The 14,037-nt window shown below is 47.0% G+C and overlaps 4 non-coding genes across 4 annotated transcripts; all 4 read left to right on the forward strand.

Moving 5' to 3' along the window:
* The first annotated feature begins 1,462 nt into the window (after window positions 1-1,462).
* On the forward strand, window positions 1,463-1,544 carry trnal-aag (transfer RNA leucine (anticodon AAG)). Its single transcript has one exon. It is a non-coding gene; the product is annotated as a tRNA-Leu (tRNA).
* Window positions 1,545-5,514: 3,970 nt separating this feature from the next.
* Window positions 5,515-5,596, forward strand: trnal-aag (transfer RNA leucine (anticodon AAG)). Its single transcript has one exon. It is a non-coding gene; the product is annotated as a tRNA-Leu (tRNA).
* Window positions 5,597-7,539: 1,943 nt separating this feature from the next.
* Window positions 7,540-7,621, forward strand: trnal-aag (transfer RNA leucine (anticodon AAG)). Its single transcript has one exon. It is a non-coding gene; the product is annotated as a tRNA-Leu (tRNA).
* Window positions 7,622-9,564: 1,943 nt separating this feature from the next.
* On the forward strand, window positions 9,565-9,646 carry trnal-aag (transfer RNA leucine (anticodon AAG)). The gene has a single exon. It is a non-coding gene; the product is annotated as a tRNA-Leu (tRNA).
* Window positions 9,647-14,037: the final 4,391 nt, after the last annotated feature.

The following is a 14,037-nucleotide window of genomic DNA, read 5'->3' on the forward strand; positions in this document are numbered from 1 at the left end:
CCATTCTGCAAAAGAAAAGGGTGGGGAGGGGATCTGGACTCTGACTTCAGGATGAGAGTCAGATGTGTTTTTCATACCATTAGTCTGGGGAAGTTGTGATTAGGAGGGCTAATTTTTCCTATTGTTCTCTTCTCTTAAATTATGATAAATTTCAGGCTCAGTGCGTCAGGTTTTGTTATCGCAATTTATGCTTTACTTACAGCAACTTCCTTCTTGCAAAAAACACAAGAACCTGCAACACAACTTTCAAAACACTTTATTCGCACCAACACAAGCTGCAAATGCTTCAAACTTGGAGCAGCCTTGGCCTTCCCCTTTCTCTCAACGCATTCCTGCAGCGCCGTGTCGCCAGCACCAGATGGTGCTCTTGGCCTTTACCCAACAGGCAATACCTTCACACAAAACGGAACCCCGTTACACAACACGGAGAACCTTTACACAACAGGAAACACATTGCTCAATAGCGGACATCTTTACAAAGCAGACAAAATCTCTAAACAACAGGGAAAATCTATAATCAGCAGCGATCATCTTTACACAGGAGGGAACAATTTTATATAACAGGGAACATCTTTACACTACAGGGAATTTCTTTGCACAGCAGAACGCACCTTCATGCAAGTCTCTCTCTTCATCTCAGTCTCCGTTTCCCTGGCTGTCTACCTCCCTCTCTGTTTCTCTCGCAGTCTCGGTTTTCCCTCAGTCTCTGTCTCTGCCTCGTGTTAATCGCTCTGTCTGTCTCTCTCTCTCTCTCTTTGGTTTCTTCAGTGTCTTTCTCTGTCCCTCCATTTGTGTGGCCAGAAACACCCTTTCCGGATTCCTGTGTGTCATTTTGTGTGTGTCCCATTGTCGGTGTCGTAATACAGAGTGTCCTTGTGACATCGTGCAGCCATGTCAGCCTGCAAACACGGGTGCTGCGGGGTCCGGGTCTCTGGGCGGTTTCAGGGCCATGCTATAGTTTTCAACACAGGCTGGATGCTGAAATTTGTCTCGCTAACACACAGCACTGTGGGGCATCGGAACCTAAGCACCAGCCGGGATTGTTTGCTAACCGACAGCAGAGTGTAGCAGCGGAAGCGTGCTGGTCCCATAACCCAGAGGTCGATTGATCGTAAGCCTTCTTCTGCTAGTTGCATTCTTATATACACCAACAATAAAATGCTTTATTGCTACCCCAATCAAACGCACTTAATTTTATCACACTTTACTTACACCAACTTCCTGCTTGCAACACACAACAGGGATAAATTTTGAATGAAATTTACAATGGGTGTGTTGCAGCAAACTTTTATTTATTAGCGTTGCCTTGTGAACACGTAGCTGCTTCTGATATAGTGGGTTGCATCAGAAGTGAGTTTGCCGTCCACGAATTTAATTTCCTTTTGTTTCCCCTGCTATTTACAAGACCAGGCCACATTTCAATCACCAGTCACTAGTTTCAGATTCCTTAGCGCACTGACGTGGTAGCGTGGCCGAGCGGTCTAAGGCGCTGGATTAAGGCTCCAGTCTCTTCGGGGGCGTGGGTTCGAATCCCACCGCTGCCAGATATTGCGACATTTATAAATTTCGTCGCTTCACCACCAGCAGTAAACCAGGCAGGCATGCCGGTTTTGGGTCACCTTTTCCTTCACTTGCTATTGACAGGCTGATCCGAATCGCAGAATTTCCTGTGCTCCATAAATTGGCCTGAACCCCGCACCGAACACTACAAACACCGTCACCCAACCAACTGGATTCAGACCGTTCACTCACTCGTCCCCACACCTGCTGCCTCTCACTTATTCAGATGTACACCACGTTTACTCTTTCTTCCATTTCTTGCAATCTATCGACCGCGCCCCCCCATTGCTGTCACTCTCGCACCCACCATCTCTCCGTCGTTTCCCCGTTCGCCCTTCCAATCTTGCCGGTTGAACAGCACCTCCCATTTGTTCCTGTGCTGCAATCCAATTAATTTAACACCAGTATCTTTTTGTCAATCGAACCTATCCAGACAGCGAAAGTTACATTAAGACATGGTTAAGAGAAGATCCATTCTGCAAACGAAAAGGGTGGGGAGGGGATCTGGACTCTGACTTCAGGATGAGAGTCAGATGTGTTTTTCATACCATTAGTCTGGGGAAGTTGTGATTAGGAGGGCAAATTTTTCCTATTGTTCTCTTCTCTTAAATTATGATAAATTTCAGGCTCAGTGCGTCAGGTTTTGTTATCACAATTTATGCTTTACTTACAGCAACTTCCTTCTTGCAAAAAACACAAGAACCTGCAACACAACTTTCAAAACACTTTATTCGCACCAACACAAGCTGCAAATGCTTCAAACTTGGAGCAGCCTTGGCCTTCCCCTTTCTCTCAACGCATTCCTGCAGCGCCGTGTCGCCAGCACCAGATGGTGCTCTTGGCCTTTACCCAACAGGCAATACCTTCACACAAAACGGAACCCCGTTACACAACACGGAGAACCTTTACACAACAGGAAACACATTGCTCAATAGCGGACATCTTTACAAAGCAGACAAAATCTCTAAACAACAGGGAAAATCTATAATCAGCAGCGATCATCTTTACACAGGAGGGAACAATTTTATATAACAGGGTACATCTTTACACTACAGGGAATTTCTTTGCACAGCAGAACGCACCTTCATGCAAGTCTCTCTCTTCATCTCAGTCTCCGTTTCCCTGGCTGTCTACCTCCCTCTCTGTTTCTCTCGCAGTCTCGGTTTTCCCTCAGTCTCTGTCTCTGCCTCGTGTTAATCGCTCTGTCTGTCTCTCTCTCTCTTTGGTTTCTTCACTGTCTTTCTCTGTCCCTCCATTTGTGTGGCCAGAAACACCCTTTCCGGATTCCTGTGTGTCATTTTGTGTGTGTCCCATTGTCCGTGTCGTAATACAGAGTGTCCTTGTGACATCGTGCAGCCATGTCAGCCTGCAAACACGGGTGCTGCGGGGTCCGGGTCTCTGGGCGGTTTCAGGGCCATGCTATAGTTTTCAACACAGGCTGGATGCTGAAATTTGTCTCGCTAACACACAGCACTGTGGGGCATCGGAACCTAAGCACCAGCCGGGATTGTTTGTTAACCGACAGCAGAGTGTAGCAGCGGAAGCGTGCTGGTCCCATAACCCAGAGGTCGATTGATCGTAAGCCTTCTTCTGCTAGTTGCATTCTTATATACACCAACAATAAAATGCTCTATTGCTACCCCAATCAAACGCACTTAATTTTATCACACTTTACTTACACCAACTTCCTGCTTGCAACACACAACAGGGATACATTTTGAATGAAATTTGCAATGGGTGTGTTGCAGCAAACTTTTATTTATTAGTGTTGCCTTGTGAACACGTAGCTGCTTCTGATAGAGTGGGTTGCATCAGAAGTGAGTTTGCCGTCCACGAATTTAATTTCCTTTTGTTTCCCCTGCTATTTACAAGACCAGGCCACATTTCAATCACCAGTCACTAGTTTCAGATTCCTTAGCGCACTGACGTGGTAGCGTGGCCGAGCGGTCTAAGGCGCTGGATTAAGGCTCCAGTCTTTTCGGGGGCGTGGGTTCGAATCCCACCGCTGCCAGATATTGCGACATTTATAAATTTCGTCGCTTCACCACCAGCAGTAAACCAGGCAGGCATGCCGGTTTTGGGTCACCTTTTCCTTCAGTTGCTATTGACAGGCTGATCCGAATCGCAGAATTTCCTCTGCTCCATAATTGGCCTGAACCCCGCACCGAACACTGCAAACACCGTCACCCAACCAACTGAATTCAGACCGTTCACTCACTCGTCCCCACACCTGCTGCCTCTCACTTATTCAGATGTACACCACGTTTACTCTTTCTTCCATTTCTTGCAATCTATCGACCGCGCCCCCCATCGCTGTCACTCTCGCACCCACCATCTCTCCGTCGTTTCCCCGTTCGCCCTTCCAATCTTGCCGGTTGAACAGCACCTCCCATTTGTTCCTGTGCTGCAATCCAATTAATTTAACACCAGTATCTTTTTGTCAATCGAACCTATCCAGACAGCGAAAGTTACATTAAGACATGGTTAAGAGAAGATCCATTCTGCAAACGAAAAGGGTGGGGAGGGGATCTGGACTCTGACTTCAGGATGAGAGTCAGATGTGTTTTTCATACCATTAGTCTGGGGAAGTTGTGATTAGGAGGGCAAATTTTTCCTATTGTTCTCTTCTCTTAAATTATGATAAATTTCAGGCTCAGTGCGTCAGGTTTTGTTATCACAATTTATGCTTTACTTACAGCAACTTCCTTCTTGCAAAAAACACAAGAACCTGCAACACAACTTTCAAAACACTTTATTCGCACCAACACAAGCTGCAAATGCTTCAAACTTGGAGCAGCCTTGGCCTTCCCCTTTCTCTCAACGCATTCCTGCAGCGCCGTGTCGCCAGCACCAGATGGTGCTCTTGGCCTTTACCCAACAGGCAATACCTTCACACAAAACGGAACCCCGTTACACAACACGGAGAACCTTTACACAACAGGAAACACATTGCTCAATAGCGGACATCTTTACAAAGCAGACAAAATCTCTAAACAACAGGGAAAATCTATAATCAGCAGCGATCATCTTTACACAGGAGGGAACAATTTTATATAACAGGGAACATCTTTACACTACAGGGAATTTCTTTGCACAGCAGAACGCACCATCATGCAAGTCTCTCTTTTCATCTCAGTCTCCGTTTCCCTGGCTGTCTACCTCCCTCTCTGTTTCTGTCGCAGTCTCGGTTTTCCCTCAGTCTCTGTCTCTGCCTCGTGTTAATCGCTCTGTCTGTCTCTCTCTCTCTTTGGTTTCCTCAGTGTCTTTCTCTGTCCCTCCATTTGTGTGGCCAGAAACACCCTTTCCGGATTCCTGTGTGTCATTTTGTGTGTGTCCCATTGTCGGTGTCGTAATACAGAGTGTCCTTGTGACATCGTGCAGCCATGTCAGCCTGCAAACACGGGCGCTGCGGGGTCCGGGTCTCTGGGCGGTTTCAGGGCCATGCTATAGTTTTCAACACAGGCTGGATGCTGAAATTTGTCTCGCTAACACACAGCACTGTGGGGCATCGGAACCTAAGCACCAGCCGGGATTGTTTGTTAACCGACAGCAGAGTGTAGCAGCGGAAGCGTGCTGGTCCCATAACCCAGAGGTCGATTGATCGTAAGCCTTCTTCTGCTAGTTGCATTCTTATATACACCAACAATAAAATGCTCTATTGCTACCCCAATCAAACGCACTTAATTTTATCACACTTTACTTACACCAACTTCCTGCTTGCAACACACAACAGGGATACATTTTGAATGAAATTTGCAATGGGTGTGTTGCAGCAAACTTTTATTTATTAGTGTTGCCTTGTGAACACGTAGCTGCTTCTGATAGAGTGGGTTGCATCAGAAGTGAGTTTGCCGTCCACGAATTTAATTTCCTTTTGTTTCCCCTGCTATTTACAAGACCAGGCCACATTTCAATCACCAGTCACTAGTTTCAGATTCCTTAGCGCACTGACGTGGTAGCGTGGCCGAGCGGTCTAAGGCGCTGGATTAAGGCTCCAGTCTCTTCGGGGGCGTGGGTTCGAATCCCACCGCTGCCAGATATTGCGACATTTATAAATTTCGTCGCTTCACCACCAGCAGTAAACCAGGCAGGCATGCCGGTTTTGGGTCACCTTTTCCTTCAGTTGCTATTGACAGGCTGATCCGAATCGCAGAATTTCCTCTGCTCCATAATTGGCCCGAACCCCGCACCGAACACTACAAACACCGTCACCCAACCAACTGAATTCAGACCGTTCACTCACTCGTCCCCACACCTGCTGCCTCTCACTTATTCAGATGTGCACCACGTTTACTCTTTCTTCCATTTCTTGCAATCTATCGACCGCGCCCCCCATCGCTGTCACTCTCGCACCCACCATCTCTCCGTCGTTTCCCCGTTCGCCCTTCCAATCTTGCCGGTTGAACAGCACCTCCCATTTGTTCCTGTGCTGCAATCCAATTAATTTAACACCAGTATCTTTTTGTCAATCGAACCTATCCAGACAGCGAAAGTTACATTAAGACATGGTTAAGAGAAGATCCATTCTGCAAACGAAAAGGGTGGGGAGGGGATCTGGACTCTGACTTCAGGATGAGAGTCAGATGTGTTTTTCATACCATTAGTCTGGGGAAGTTGTGATTAGGAGGGCAAATTTTTCCTATTGTTCTCTTCTCTTAAATTATGATAAATTTCAGGCTCAGTGCGTCAGGTTTTGTTATCACAATTTATGCTTTACTTACAGCAACTTCCTTCTTGCAAAAAACACAAGAACCTGCAACACAACTTTCAAAACACTTTATTCGCACCAACACAAGCTGCAAATGCTTCAAACTTGGAGCAGCCTTGGCCTTCCCCTTTCTCTCAACGCATTCCTGCAGCGCCGTGTCGCCAGCACCAGATGGTGCTCTTGGCCTTTACCCAACAGGCAATACCTTCACACAAAACGGAACCCCGTTACACAACACGGAGAACCTTTACACAACAGGAAACACATTGCTCAATAGCGGACATCTTTACAAAGCAGACAAAATCTCTAAACAACAGGGAAAATCTATAATCAGCAGCGATCATCTTTACACAGGAGGGAACAATTTTATATAACAGGGAACATCTTTACACTACAGGGAATTTCTTTGCACAGCAGAACGCACCATCATGCAAGTCTCTCTTTTCATCTCAGTCTCCGTTTCCCTGGCTGTCTACCTCCCTCTCTGTTTCTGTCGCAGTCTCGGTTTTCCCTCAGTCTCTGTCTCTGCCTCGTGTTAATCGCTCTGTCTGTCTCTCTCTCTCTTTGGTTTCCTCAGTGTCTTTCTCTGTCCCTCCATTTGTGTGGCCAGAAACACCCTTTCCGGATTCCTGTGTGTCATTTTGTGTGTGTCCCATTGTCGGTGTCGTAATACAGAGTGTCCTTGTGACATCGTGCAGCCATGTCAGCCTGCAAACACGGGCGCTGCGGGGTCCGGGTCTCTGGGCGGTTTCAGGGCCATGCTATAGTTTTCAACACAGGCTGGATGCTGAAATTTGTCTCGCTAACACACAGCACTGTGGGGCATCGGAACCTAAGCACCAGCCGGGATTGTTTGTTAACCGACAGCAGAGTGTAGCAGCGGAAGCGTGCTGGTCCCATAACCCAGAGGTCGATTGATCGTAAGCCTTCTTCTGCTAGTTGCATTCTTATATACACCAACAATAAAATGCTCTATTGCTACCCCAATCAAACGCACTTAATTTTATCACACTTTACTTACACCAACTTCCTGCTTGCAACACACAACAGGGATACATTTTGAATGAAATTTGCAATGGGTGTGTTGCAGCAAACTTTTATTTATTAGTGTTGCCTTGTGAACACGTAGCTGCTTCTGATAGAGTGGGTTGCATCAGAAGTGAGTTTGCCGTCCACGAATTTAATTTCCTTTTGTTTCCCCTGCTATTTACAAGACCAGGCCACATTTCAATCACCAGTCACTAGTTTCAGATTCCTTAGCGCACTGACGTGGTAGCGTGGCCGAGCGGTCTAAGGCGCTGGACTAAGGCTCCAGTCTCTTCGGGGGCGTGGGTTCGAATCCCACCGCTGCCAGATATTGCGACATTTATAAATTTCGTCGCTTCACCACCAGCAGTAAACCAGGCAGGCATGCCGGTTTTGGGTCACCTTTTCCTTCAGTTGCTATTGACAGGCTGATCCGAATCGCAGAATTTCCTCTGCTCCATAATTGGCCCGAACCCCGCACCGAACACTACAAACACCGTCACCCAACCAACTGAATTCAGACCGTTCACTCACTCGTCCCCACACCTGCTGCCTCTCACTTATTCAGATGTACACCACGTTTACTCTTTCTTCCATTTCTTGCAATCTATCGACCGCGCCCCCCATCGCTGTCACTCTCGCACCCACCATCTCTCCGTCGTTTCCCCGTTCGCCCTTCCAATCTTGCCGGTTGAACAGCACCTCCCATTTGTTCCTGTGCTGCAATCCAATTAATTTAACACCAGTATCTTTTTGTCAATCGAACCTATCCAGACAGCGAAAGTTACATTAAGACATGGTTAAGAGAAGATCCATTCTGCAAACGAAAAGGGTGGGGAGGGGATCTGGACTCTGACTTCAGGATGAGAGTCAGATGTGTTTTTCATACCATTAGTCTGGGGAAGTTGTGATTAGGAGGGCAAATTTTTCCTATTGTTCTCTTCTCTTAAATTATGATAAATTTCAGGCTCAGTGCGTCAGGTTTTGTTATCACAATTTATGCTTTACTTACAGCAACTTCCTTCTTGCAAAAAACACAAGAACCTGCAACACAACTTTCAAAACACTTTATTCGCACCAACACAAGCTGCAAATGCTTCAAACTTGGAGCAGCCTTGGCCTTCCCCTTTCTCTCAACGCATTCCTGCAGCGCCGTGTCGCCAGCACCAGATGGTGCTCTTGGCCTTTACCCAACAGGCAATACCTTCACACAAAACGGAACCCCGTTACACAACACGGAGAACCTTTACACAACAGGAAACACATTGCTCAATAGCGGACATCTTTACAAAGCAGACAAAATCTCTAAACAACAGGGAAAATCTATAATCAGCAGCGATCATCTTTACACAGGAGGGAACAATTTTATATAACAGGGAACATCTTTACACTACAGGGAATTTCTTTGCACAGCAGAACGCACCATCATGCAAGTCTCTCTTTTCATCTCAGTCTCCGTTTCCCTGGCTGTCTACCTCCCTCTCTGTTTCTGTCGCAGTCTCGGTTTTCCCTCAGTCTCTGTCTCTGCCTCGTGTTAATCGCTCTGTCTGTCTCTCTCTCTCTTTGGTTTCCTCAGTGTCTTTCTCTGTCCCTCCATTTGTGTGGCCAGAAACACCCTTTCCGGATTCCTGTGTGTCATTTTGTGTGTGTCCCATTGTCGGTGTCGTAATACAGAGTGTCCTTGTGACATCGTGCAGCCATGTCAGCCTGCAAACACGGGCGCTGCGGGGTCCGGGTCTCTGGGCGGTTTCAGGGCCATGCTATAGTTTTCAACACAGGCTGGATGCTGAAATTTGTCTCGCTAACACACAGCACTGTGGGGCATCGGAACCTAAGCACCAGCCGGGATTGTTTGTTAACCGACAGCAGAGTGTAGCAGCGGAAGCGTGCTGGTCCCATAACCCAGAGGTCGATTGATCGTAAGCCTTCTTCTGCTAGTTGCATTCTTATATACACCAACAATAAAATGCTCTATTGCTACCCCAATCAAACGCACTTAATTTTATCACACTTTACTTACACCAACTTCCTGCTTGCAACACACAACAGGGATACATTTTGAATGAAATTTGCAATGGGTGTGTTGCAGCAAACTTTTATTTATTAGTGTTGCCTTGTGAACACGTAGCTGCTTCTGATAGAGTGGGTTGCATCAGAAGTGAGTTTGCCGTCCACGAATTTAATTTCCTTTTGTTTCCCCTGCTATTTACAAGACCAGGCCACATTTCAATCACCAGTCACTAGTTTCAGATTCCTTAGCGCACTGACGTGGTAGCGTGGCCGAGCGGTCTAAGGCGCTGGACTAAGGCTCCAGTCTCTTCGGGGGCGTGGGTTCGAATCCCACCGCTGCCAGATATTGCGACATTTATAAATTTCGTCGCTTCACCACCAGCAGTAAACCAGGCAGGCATGCCGGTTTTGGGTCACCTTTTCCTTCAGTTGCTATTGACAGGCTGATCCGAATCGCAGAATTTCCTCTGCTCCATAATTGGCCCGAACCCCGCACCGAACACTACAAACACCGTCACCCAACCAACTGAATTCAGACCGTTCACTCACTCGTCCCCACACCTGCTGCCTCTCACTTATTCAGATGTACACCACGTTTACTCTTTCTTCCATTTCTTGCAATCTATCGACCGCGCCCCCCATCGCTGTCACTCTCGCACCCACCATCTCTCCGTCGTTTCCCCGTTCGCCCTTCCAATCTTGCCGGTTGAACAGCACCTCCCATTTGTTCCTGTGCTGCAATCCAATTAATTTAACACCAGTATCTTTTTGTCAATCGAACCTATCCAGACAGCGAAAGTTACATTAAGACATGGTTAAGAGAAGATCCATTCTGCAAACGAAAAGGGTGGGGAGGGGATCTGGACTCTGACTTCAGGATGAGAGTCAGATGTGTTTTTCATACCATTAGTCTGGGGAAGTTGTGATTAGGAGGGCAAATTTTTCCTATTGTTCTCTTCTCTTAAATTATGATAAATTTCAGGCTCAGTGCGTCAGGTTTTGTTATCACAATTTATGCTTTACTTACAGCAACTTCCTTCTTGCAAAAAACACAAGAACCTGCAACACAACTTTCAAAACACTTTATTCGCACCAACACAAGCTGCAAATGCTTCAAACTTGGAGCAGCCTTGGCCTTCCCCTTTCTCTCAACGCATTCCTGCAGCGCCGTGTCGCCAGCACCAGATGGTGCTCTTGGCCTTTACCCAACAGGCAATACCTTCACACAAAACGGAACCCCGTTACACAACACGGAGAACCTTTACACAACAGGAAACACATTGCTCAATAGCGGACATCTTTACAAAGCAGACAAAATCTCTAAACAACAGGGAAAATCTATAATCAGCAGCGATCATCTTTACACAGGAGGGAACAATTTTATATAACAGGGAACATCTTTACACTACAGGGAATTTCTTTGCACAGCAGAACGCACCATCATGCAAGTCTCTCTTTTCATCTCAGTCTCCGTTTCCCTGGCTGTCTACCTCCCTCTCTGTTTCTGTCGCAGTCTCGGTTTTCCCTCAGTCTCTGTCTCTGCCTCGTGTTAATCGCTCTGTCTGTCTCTCTCTCTCTTTGGTTTCCTCAGTGTCTTTCTCTGTCCCTCCATTTGTGTGGCCAGAAACACCCTTTCCGGATTCCTGTGTGTCATTTTGTGTGTGTCCCATTGTCGGTGTCGTAATACAGAGTGTCCTTGTGACATCGTGCAGCCATGTCAGCCTGCAAACACGGGCGCTGCGGGGTCCGGGTCTCTGGGCGGTTTCAGGGCCATGCTATAGTTTTCAACACAGGCTGGATGCTGAAATTTGTCTCGCTAACACACAGCACTGTGGGGCATCGGAACCTAAGCACCAGCCGGGATTGTTTGTTAACCGACAGCAGAGTGTAGCAGCGGAAGCGTGCTGGTCCCATAACCCAGAGGTCGATTGATCGTAAGCCTTCTTCTGCTAGTTGCATTCTTATATACACCAACAATAAAATGCTCTATTGCTACCCCAATCAAACGCACTTAATTTTATCACACTTTACTTACACCAACTTCCTGCTTGCAACACACAACAGGGATAAATTTTGAATGAAATTTACAATGGGTGTGTTGCAGCAAACTTTTATTTATTAGTGTTGCCTTGTGAACACGTAGCTGCTTCTGATATAGTGGGTTGCATCAGAAGTGAGTTTGCCGTCCACGAATTTAATTTCCTTTTGTTTCCCCTGCTATTTACAAGACCAGGCCACATTTCAATCACCAGTCACTAGTTTCAGATTCCTTAGCGCACTGACGTGGTAGTGTGGCCGAGCGGTCTAAGGCGCTGGATTAAGGCTCCAGTCTCTTCGAGGGCGTGGGTTCGAATCCCACCGCTGCCAGATATTGCGGCATTTATAAATTTCGTCGCTTCACCACCAGCAGTAAACCAGGCAGGCATGCCGGTTTTGGGTCACCTTTTCCTTCAGTTGCTATTGACAGGCTGATCCGAATCGCAGAATTTCCTCTGCTCCATAATTGGCCCGAACCCCGCACCGAACACTGCAAACACCGTCACCCAACCAACTGAATTCAGACCGTTCACTCACTCGTCCCCACACCTGCTGCCTCTCACTTATTCAGATGCACACCACGTTTACTCTTTCTTCCATTTCTTGCAATCTATCGACCGCGCCCCCCCCCATTGCTGTCACTCTCGCACCCACCATCTCTCCGTCCTTTCCCCGTTCGCCCTTCCAATCTTGCCGGTTGAACAGCACCTCCCATTTGTTCCTGTGCTGCAATCCAATTAATTTAACACCAGTATCTTTTTGTCAATCGAACCTATCCAGACAGCGAAAGTTACATTAAGACATGGTTAAGAGAAGATCCATTCTGCAAACGAAAAGGGTGAGGAGGGGATCTGGACTCTGACTTCAGGATGAGAGTCAGATGTGTTTTTCATACCATTAGTCTGGGGAAGTTGTGATTAGGAGGGCAAATTTTTCCTATTGTTCTCTTCTCTTAAATTATGATAAATTTCAGGCTCAGTGCGTCAGGTTTTGTTATCACAATTTATGCTTTACTTACAGCAACTTCCTTCTTGCAAAAAACACAAGAACCTGCAACACAACTTTCAAAACACTTTATTCGCACCAACATAAGCTGCAAATGCTGCAAACTTGGAGCAGCCTTGGCCTTACCCTTTCTCTCAACGCATTCCTGCAGCGCCGTGTCGCCAGCACCAGATGGTGCTCTTGGCCTTTACACAACAGGCAATACCTTCACACAAAACGGAAGCCCGTTACACAACACGGAGAACCTTTACACAACAGCAAACACATTACTCAATAGCGGACATCTTTACAAAGCAGACAAAATCTCTAAACAACAGGGAAAATCTATACACAGCAGCGATCATCTTTACACAGGAGGGACCAATTTTATATAACAGGGAACATCTTTACACTACAGGGAATTTCTTTGCACAGCAGAACGCACCTTCATGCAAGTCTCTCTCTTCATCTCAGTCTCCGTTTCCCTGGCTGTCTACCTCCCTCTCTGTTTCTCTCGCAGTCTCGGTTTTCCCTCAGTCTCTGTCTCTGCCTCGTGTTAATCGCTCTGTCTGTCTCTCTCTCTCTCTCTTTGGTTTCTTCAGTGTCTTTCTCTGTCCCTCCATTTGTGTGGCCAGAAACACCATTTCCGGATTCCTGTGTGTCATTTTGTGTGTGTCCCATTGTCGGTGTCGTAATACAGAGTGTCCTTGTGACATCGTGCAGCCATGTCAGCCTGCAAACACGGGTGCTGCGGGGTCCGGGTCTCTGGGCGGTTTCAGGGCCGTGCTATAGTTTTCAACACAGGCTGGATGCTGAAATTTGTCTCGCTAACACACAGCACTGTGGGGCATCGGAACCTAAGCACCAGCCGGGATTGTTTGCTAACCGACAGCAGAGTGTAGCAGCGGAAGCGTGCTGGTCCCATAACCCAGAGGTCGATTGATCGTAAGCCTTCTTCTGCTAGTTGCATTCTTATATACACCAACAATAAAATGCTCTATTGCTACCCCAATCAAACGCACTTAATTTTATCACACTTTACTTACACCAACTTCCTGCTTGCAACACACAACAGGGATACATTTTGAATGAAATTTACAATGGGTGTGTTGCAGCAAACTTTTATTTATTAGTGTTGCCTTGTGAACAGGTAGCTGCTTCTGATATAGTGGGTTGCATCAGAAGTGAGTTTGCCGTCCACGAATTTAATTTCCTTTTGTTTCCCCTGCTATTTACAAGAGCAGGCCACATTTCAATCACCAGTCACTAGTTTCAGATTCCTTAGCGCACTAACGTAGTAGCGTGGCCGAGCGGTCTAAGGCGCTGGATTAAGGCTCCAGTCTCTTCGGGGGCGTGGGTTCGAATCCCACCGCTGCCAGATATTGCGACATTTATAAATTTCGTCGCTTCACCACCAGCAGTAAACCAGGCAGGCATGCCGGTTTTGGGTCACCTTTTCCTTCAGTTGCTATTGACAGGCTGATCCGAATCGCAGAATTTCCTCTGCTCCATAATTGGCCGAACACTTCAAACACCGTCACCCAACCAACTGGATTCAGACCGTTCACTCACTCGTCCCCACACCTGCTGCCTCTCACTTATTCAGATGTGCACCACGTTTACTCTTTCTTCCATTTCTTGCAACCTATCGACCGCGCCCCCCATTGCTGTCACTCTCGCACCCACCATCTCTCCGTCGTTTCCCCGTTCGC

Source organism: Somniosus microcephalus, unplaced genomic scaffold (assembly GCF_052327205.1).
Source record: "Somniosus microcephalus isolate GS21.2 unplaced genomic scaffold, FLI_Smic_1.0 unresolved_chr9, whole genome shotgun sequence".
In the NCBI taxonomy this organism is placed as follows: Eukaryota; Metazoa; Chordata; class Chondrichthyes; order Squaliformes; family Somniosidae; genus Somniosus; species Somniosus microcephalus.